Consider the following 7039-nt stretch of genomic DNA (forward strand, 5'->3'; position numbering starts at 1 on the left):
ACTCAGATTGTTGCCTGTACCACCTTTGTGTTGTTTTCGCTTACGGCTTGGTATGTCTTATAGAAAACAGAGCTTTTCTGTTTTGTCTTAGTGGTACTGGGGAACAAACCCAGTGACACTCTGCCAGCGAGTTGCTACCTGGCCCCGTTTATTTAGTTTTTCATTTTGACACAGGGACTCCCTAAGTTACCCTGTCGGGCCTTGAAGTTGCCATCCATCCTACTGTGTAGCAGGGATTACAGATATGCACCATAAGCTTCTGACTAATGATCTTTTATCCACTCCCACAGATAAGGACAACTGGTTTTCTCCCATGATTTGGTCTTTACCCAGAGAGCTGCTGTGAACATCCATATGCAGTTTTCGTGTGTGTGCCTGCAAGTCTGGCCTCTGGCTACCTGTCCTGGGTGTGATCATCCTGAAGGCAAGCGTGCCACTGAAGAAGAGGTCTGGTCTGGGGAGCACTGGATCTGACAGAGCTGTATGCTGGGCAGCAGCATGTTCTTTATGGGGAGCCCAGGGAGCTCCTCACCCAAGACGTTGTGCAGCAAAAGTGCCTGGAGTACCAGCAGGTGGCCAACAGTGATCCTGTGCAATATGAGTTCCTGTGGGACCCAGAGCCCATGCTGAAACCAGTAGGATAAAGTCCTGGCCTTGTTGGCCCAGGTTCACAGGACCAACCTGGGTGCTTTCGCACCTCAGCATGTAGAGGCTGCTAGAGGAAGGAGAGAGAGCACCAGCCAAACTTCATTCACAGCTGCTTCCAGTTCAGGGCCTCTCCAAGTTCCGATACCTGGGGTAGTAGTTTCTACCAGACCTAGTCACGGCAGAGTGACAATGTTCACTTGTTGTTCCAAGATGGTATTTCCTTAGTTTGTTCCAAAAGAATGTTAGTTTTCAAAGAATGTAGGTCCTGTAATGAATCTGAAGAGAAACCAGAATGTGTCATCCATGCATTTTTTACTTCTATGAGTAATCCGGCAATGTACAATTTTGGAAGCTTTAATTTTTCTAATATCATTCATTTAGAAGAGCTTTGATACTCTGTCAATGCATGATGTCATTAAGGTTTTTCCTCCAAATTTGGAAACTGAGAGTTTGTTAATGTTTGCATACTTGTTGGCATCTATATCAGTACTGATTGGGTAATTCTGGACTAGCTTAAAATTTCCTTTGCATCCTCAAGGGGTATGGCCTTTGAATAGCCCTTTTCCACCCCAGAACAGTTGCGGCTAAGCCAGCCTTGTCTGAGGGCCAGGGTTTGATTTGTATGGAGATCCTAACTGAGCATGTAACCCTCCCTTGTAACCACACAGCGTGTAAGCCATGCTTCGAGGTTATCTTGGAAAAGGCACACTCGTGCTGTCCCTTCTGTCTCCTCCTGATCACTTTGTGTGCTCAGTACCACTGTGTACAGTCTCCAGTATGAAACTGTGGGAGCCAATTCAAAGGCACTATCCCAATGCATGCTGCTCTGGCTGGCAAGGATTCCACTTGTAGAAATCATGTGGCGAGAATGGGCCTCCCTGCCTAATCCTGGATCTTAGAGGAAAAACTTCCACTGTTTTCTATTGACTTTCGGACGAGGTTGGGTCCGCTTTCCAAAACATAATACCCACGTCCACAACTCAGAGGAGGAGAGGTCTAATTTGGCTCACGGTTTCAGAGGTTTCAGTCCAGGATCTACTGTCTCTAAGATGGAGACATCAGGGCCGAAGGTGTGGGAGAACCAAGCTGCTCACTTCATGGTGGCCAGGAAGCAGAGCACAGGGAAGAGCACCAGTGAGAGATGTCCCCTCCAAAGGGACGCTCCCAGGGACCCGCTGCCCACTGGGCCGACTTCCTAACAGCACGTGTAGCTGTGAACATCCGTGGAGTCATCTGTGCATGGTGTGGGGCCCCCGTGATCCAATCACCAGTCCAGGAGTCTCTTCATCCAGGGAAGTGGACAATTAAGTGGAACTTTCCAGCCCCACCCCTAAGAGTGTAATGAGGGTGGGCCTTCTGCGGTAGCCTTGTCTTCCCCTCCCCTCCCCTCCCCCTTCTCATCCTGCCCCCTCCCGCCACTCTCTTCTCCTCTCCTCTATTTTTTCACACAGGCTCTTGCTACTGGCCTTCATGTCAGCATGGAGCTCGGACTGGCCCAAAACTCTCAGTCACCCTGCCTCAGCCTCCCAAGTTCTGGGGCTACATGCTGCACTGGCACCGCTAAAGCTTCCTTGATGATATTTGTGTGCTGCTGCTGTCCCAGCTCATTCCCTCTTCAGCAGGTTTGTTTCACACATTTCCAATGAGCATTCTCTCTCCCTCTGGTCTCTCTGTTTGTAGTCTCTTCCTGTAGTGCTGTAGGACTCTAGTAACAGGCCCAATGCAGTCTTGTCATTTGTTCCGAACTAACTGAAAATATCATTCTGAGTTGTCCTTAGCAGCTTTTGCACAGAGCAGCTTACGGCCTTCCAACTTCTGTCCCACGGGCTCTGCTAAGCGCTCAGGTTCATCCTTGGCTCTGTGGCCCTTTCCATCTCTTTCCACAGCCTTGCCCACTTCAGCTTTCCTGCACAGCCACTAGCATCCCCTTGACTGCTTCTGACTCCACCCGCACTCTTCCCCATGGCTCTCACTGATGAGGGCGGCACAGCTCCATTTTGAGGGTGTTCTATCACCCTGGTTGCAAAGACCCTTGCAGTGTCCTGGGCCACGAAAAGAACCCTCTCTGGTCTCAGTTAATTTTGAAATCTATTTCCCTGATACTATATATGGTCTAAGACTAAAGCCCACGGTCTTCTATCTCAGTATTCTCAGTTGTTCCAAGAATCCAATGACTGATTTCACTGTCAAAGTCAAAATAAAGTCTCGGAGAGGAGCTTACTCCCTGCTCCACAGCTTCTTAAAGATGAAATTAGCACTAGAAATACACCAGGGGCTTTTTTTCATACCTTGTAAATGGTGAGACAACTTGGGAATCATTTATGAAGGACATCTAGTGGACAGGAATCAGAAGGCAGCTAAACATCCTCCAATACGTAGACCTTTACAGCCTGACACGTTGACAGCACACAGGTTGAAAAAGTCTGCACAGGCAAATAAAATGACACTGCCTGGGATGGGGCACAGACAGCAGGATTTTGGGGCTCCCCAGGTCATTAGAGCGTACATCATATAAATTAGGGAAACAGGGTATTCCTGCTCAACCTCTGTTATGTGATACAGATTTTATCTCTAGGACTCACAAGCTCATACACTTCTACCCAGTTTTCTAGTAAATGTTTTCTTTCTAGTCATTGGTAAAATATCATGATGTTCTGGATACCATTTTTCCATGTGGGCATGTGTGTGTGTGTGTGTGTGTGTGTGTGTGCATGTGTGTCTGAAGAAGACCGTCCTTACCCAGATGTTGTAGAGATGGTCTTATATATTTCCTTCTAAAAGTATCATCAGGGAGCTTATTTTATTCTGTGTGGTTTAAGCTATGGGGCTAAATTTATCTTTTCCTATGGATAATCACTTGGCCTAGCTGTTTAAAAGTTCTATTCCTGGCCGGGCCTTGAGGTGCACGCCTGTAATCCCAGCACTCAGGAGGCTGAGGCAGGAGGATCACCGAGAGTTCGAGGCCAGCCTGGACTACATAGTGAGTTCAGGGCCAGCCTGAACTACAAAGGGAGACCCTGCCACAAAACAAAACAAAACAAAGTGCTATTCTTTTTCCACATTTCAATGCCACGTGGGTCATAGGCCAAGCTGTCCCATGTTGGTAAATCTGTTTCCAGGAACTCTATTCCATCGTCCTCTTTGTGAATCTCTTTGCAATAAAACAGCTTTATTGAGATTTAATTGATAGGGAGGACATTGCACATACTCAAAATATATTATTTGGTAAGGTTTAAGAAACAATCTTAACCATTTCAAGTATAGAGTTCTACAGAGTCACACTGCTGTGTGACTAGTCTCCGGAATGTTCTAGTGTCACAAAAATGAGTCTATTATCCATTAAAACTCCCCATCCCCCTGCTACCAGCCCCTGACAACCTCCATGCTACTTGCTGGTTCTGACTTTGATCATTCTAGGTACTTCACACAAGTGGAATCACACAATACATGTGATTTTGTGACTGGTTTATTTCCCTTAGCCTGACGGGCTTGAGGTTCACCCTTGTAGCATGGGACAGGAAATCTTTCCCTTTAAGGATGAAAAATAAGTTACTTATTCATTTCTCCTTGAACATCTAAAAGTATGCCGCTATAGACGTGTCTCTTCCTGACAATAGTACAAAGTATCTGAGTAACCACAGCTTTACAGAAAGCTTGATATAATCAAAGTCCTCTCATACTTTTTGCATGACCACCTGGCTTGTCCATTGGTGCTGTTTTACACTTCTAAGTGAGATAAGATCTGCCCATCAAGCTTCATGAGAAACTGCAGTGACCACAAGTCTGTGTTCCCCATAATCCTGTTTCCTTGCTCCTGAACACACAGTTGGAGTCAATAGCCCAGCTATCTGGCTGCTATTAGTCCTCGTTATGTGAGCAGGAATGGCTGCATCCCCCCTCCAGCCAGCCCATAAACCCCATGAAAAGACGCCAAACTCCTTGGGCTTCCAGACAGGTGCAGATAAGCACGGAGCCCTGGCCACCTCCCTGCTAAGGACTTGTGGCTACAAGATTGAAGGACACTGAGCCACAGCCAGAAGGGACCTCACTTTGGACACAACAGGAGTCAGAAATAACACTACTGTGGGAAGTCACGGCTGTTTCTCCATTTATCAGAGCAACTAATGGTCCCTAAATGAGCATGAAACTCTTGTGGACTTTTGGTTGGAACTGGAGTAGATGGAGGGGACTCACTAAACTTAGAACACAGGCCCGTTTCAGTGATGTACATAGCCTATACCTTTACTTACTGTCTTGTGAGAATTTCAACAAAGAAGATTTACTCCCACTTAAAGTCATATTTATTTTCCAAAAGCTTCTCTGGGGCTAGGGATCTACCTCAGCGGTGGAGTGCTTGCCTAGCATGTGTGAGACCACAGGCTCCATCCCCAGAGCTGAAAGAGTAAGACTGTCACTGATGTATCGGAATGGATAGAGTTTTCTTTGTAATTATTGAAGTATAATTTGTAAATTAAACAATTTAAGTAATTTCGGGTATAAGGTCTGAAGAGTTTTAGTAAATTTTGTAATGGTGGGACCGTGACCACACCCCTGCTACAGAACCTGCTTATCACCCCCTAAATTCCCTAGTGCCTCCCTGTGGTCACGCTCCACTCACTCTCACCACGGGAATCACAACACTGTTTTCTCTCTGTGGCGCTCCTTTTCTAGAAAATTCTTAAACATGGAGTCGTGACTATTTAGTCTTTTCCTGGATAATCATGTTGACAGTAAAAATTGTACTTTCCTTTCTTCCTTTGCATTTCTTTCACTTTAATTTCTTTCTCTTTCTGTTTAGAAGTTACGCTTACACTTTCCCATACATTTACTGAAAAGCTAAAGTTAATGAACGACTCAGAACAGACTCTAGAGACCGTTAGCACTTATCAGCCCTCTCCCATCTTAAGCTTTTATATGCAACTCATAGATAGCCATTTAAAATTTCAATCCGGGCTGGTTTACCTTAGCAGCAGGCTCATCATTTCATTTGTTCATCATTTCTTCTTGATCTGGCTCCATTTTGGGTCCAATTGCATTCCTTCCCAAATTGGCTCCTTTGGAAAGCCCTTCATCTGGAGCGGCCTTCATTTTGTCCTCATGCTTGAGCAGTGGCTTAGTAACTAATGGACTCGGACTCAGCACTTGAGCATTAAGTTCATGTCTTTGAAGACATTTCTGTTTTTGTTTTCTCTCACTTTGCTGTTGGTTGAAAGTCTGTGGTCTGTCAGTCTAGTTGTACATCCTCTATCATTCATTTGCTGGTTTTTCTCCTCTGGTTTCCTCCAACAACTTCTCTTTGTACCTGAAAGTCCCTGCATTTGCTTATGTGTCTATGTATGAGTCTACATTAATTTAGCCTAGTGGAGACTTCCTATCCTTTCTCAACTTGAGGATTCATGTCTTTCAGGAATGCTGGAAAAACTTAAGCGCACTTCCATGATTGCCTTCTCACCGGCTATTTTTAGTTTACAGAAATTCCATGCACTATTGAATGGGCCTTCTCACTTTATCTTCCCCGCCTCTTACAAACTCTTTATCACTTCATCTATTGCTTTTTCATAATCTGTTTCAGGGTTCATAACTCTGCTTTAGGTTGTAATCCAAGATTCCCGATTCTCTCAGCACCTGCGTCTATCCAGCTGTGTAACCATAACATAGCAGTTGATACTTTGGGGATCACATGGTTCATTGACATTGTCACTGTCAAATGTCCCCAGGAAGGGGAAGTAAATTCTCCAGCAGACCCTGACTTAAGGTAATGCATGAGACTGTGCAGTTTCTTGAGGTTCGCGATTTTGTCAGGGTCCTCTCAACACACCAGTAACTTCAGTGGCCTGGGTCACGGGCGACATCCAGACCACTGGGTCTCAGCAGGGACACGGTCACCCCTCAGAGGACACTTGGAAATGTCTGCTCATTTGCGTTTTTGCAGTTGGGGGAACGAATGCCACTACTGGCCTCTAGTGGGAAGAGGTTGCGGATGCTCCTAACATCCTCAATGCACAGCCCAGCCTCCCTGTTCCCAAACAACCCACCCCAAAATGTCCACAGTGCCAAGGTTGAGAAAACTTGATCTGCCCTGGAAAAGGAAAAGTGTGGTATGGGTTAATCTGAAAATGGAGTTAAAATCTCCATGGCCTTGTGCTCTGTAGGGAATGATTATTGTAAACACATTTTCTCGCTAGCACTGCCAGACACATAACTCCCCATGCAACCTCTTAGTACCACCAAGAGCTTAACTCCCTATCTCTGCTCCAAGCTTGAACGCATTCTGGAATGTAATGTACTCTCTATGAGGCCCACTCTATGTTCGTGTCTTGCTTATCTGCTCCTCCTTGGCAGACCCTACCCTAAACTGATGCATACGCCAAATATGTTTCTGACCTTGAGT

This window comes from Heterocephalus glaber, unplaced genomic scaffold, assembly GCF_053883595.1.
Source record: "Heterocephalus glaber isolate CG9 unplaced genomic scaffold, H.glaber_assembly_v1.0 deba00001282, whole genome shotgun sequence".
Classification (NCBI taxonomy): Eukaryota; Metazoa; Chordata; class Mammalia; order Rodentia; family Bathyergidae; genus Heterocephalus; species Heterocephalus glaber.